The sequence below is a fragment of the Aplysia californica genome, unplaced genomic scaffold, assembly GCF_000002075.1.
Source record: "Aplysia californica isolate F4 #8 unplaced genomic scaffold, AplCal3.0 scaffold00585, whole genome shotgun sequence".
Classification (NCBI taxonomy): Eukaryota; Metazoa; Mollusca; class Gastropoda; order Aplysiida; family Aplysiidae; genus Aplysia; species Aplysia californica.
The window spans coordinates 11,854-13,615 of NW_004797855.1; the positions used below are offsets into that span (position 1 = coordinate 11,854).

General features: G+C 39.2%; 1 protein-coding gene across 1 annotated transcript in view; it reads left to right on the forward strand.

Annotated features, from left to right (window-relative positions):
- The window catches only part of LOC101847448 (guanine nucleotide-binding protein G(i) subunit alpha), a gene marked incomplete at its 3' end in the record, with an annotated part of 166,259 nt that overhangs the window by 8,790 nt on the left and 155,707 nt on the right, over positions 1-1,762 (forward strand).

Consider the following 1,762-nt stretch of genomic DNA (forward strand, 5'->3'; position numbering starts at 1 on the left):
ACACACACACACACACACACACACACACACACACACACTACCTATTCCCCCTTCCCCCGCCACTCCTACAAAAACATATGCACAATCATTAACGTACATATGTAATTATCATTCTGTTCTTTGTGTCATGGAAGGTGCAGACATGAAAAATGAACAAACCACTCAATACTATTCTAGCACGTGGAACCTTATTTAATGTTCAACTTCTGCTTTGCATACTGTTCACGAGAGATATGTGGCACGACGTGGTGGAATCATGCGCTCGTCACTTTTAGGGCATTTGGGGTTATTGGTATCATCTTCGAGCCTGTTCATTTACTTAGAAGTAGAAGTAGAGATATTTGCGATTCAAGGAGGTTTCAGGGGTAAAAATTAGTGAGAAAACGGCTGCCAAAGTTGGGTAATCTCCATTGCTTGAGTCATTGGAAACTGAAAATTTACAGTTTTTGTACCTTTAATCAATGTTTTTTCCAGTAAAATCCAGACGGCAATGTGCTTTTAGATGGACGTAAAAGGTGCTGAGCTAAAAAAAAAGAAGAAAATTAGAAATAAAAATTGCCAAACAGACAGAAAAATGCCAGTTTCTTTGATTTCATTATTTTGACGAGCGCCTGATTTCGTCACGATGCCTCATATATTATCATTATTGTTTTGTATTACATCAAAGACAGTTTGACACTTATAGTAGACATAACTCCACTCTCACAAAGGCGAATGTTTGATATTTTGCTTTGATCTTATGAAAGCAATTCTGAAATCTCACGGAATTGGGAAATACATTTGTGAGGCATCATGGATGGTTGGAGTGTGCTCTGGTGTGGTTTGCTCCTTCTTTCCTATCAAACATCTATCGTACTTATCTCCCCTTCTTCTTTTTTATGTTTGTTATTCTCTTGTAACACCTCTTCTGGCGCCCATATGACATTATGCAGTTGGCGAGCGCCGTAAAACCTCTACTAAAACTAAACTAACTTAAAGAAAGTTTGAGGCTTATAGTAGACATAACACCACTCTTCCAAAGGCTAATGGTTGATACTGTGCTTTGATCTTACGAGAGCAGTTTTGAAATTTCAGAGAATTGGGAATATACGTTTGTGAGGCATCGTGCTTAGACCAGGCGCTCGTCGAGAGAAGGAAATCGAAGAAATCAGCATTTTCCAACCCATTTGACAATTTTTGTTGAATTTTGGCATTTGGCTTGGCCTAACAGCTCCAAGACCTACTTAGGTAGCCTTTCCCTTTATGACTTTATGTATTTTTGTTTGTTTTTTTCTTGGAAGGAGGGGGGGGGGGTATTTGAAATCGAAATAATAAAAAAAATTGTCTAGTATTTCGCGATTTACAAGAGCAGTGAACTCGGAGTTCGCTGTTCCCCAGTCCTGTTCGGATCTGATTTTTACATTTGATTGTTTCCTCTTTCACAAAACATCCCTATTCAGTTGTGCGTCTCCAGGGAGAGGAAAGCGCAGGTGCTTCGTGTACGATAGAACCTATTCGATGTCGAATTAAAGAAATACACACATGTTGCATCTCCTCATCCTTACTTCTACTCTCAAATTAGCAAGCCAAATCATTTCCACATACCAGTACCGGAGTTTTAGATTTTCAAGATTTCGCTGCAGCTTTTCGTGGTATTTCTGTTTTAAAAAAAAAGCTTTTGCAGAGGCTTTACGACGCTTGCAACTGCATAAGGTCATATGAGCGCCAGAAGGTTAGAGGTATTACAAGAGAGTAACAAACATAACAAAGAAGAACGAGGGCG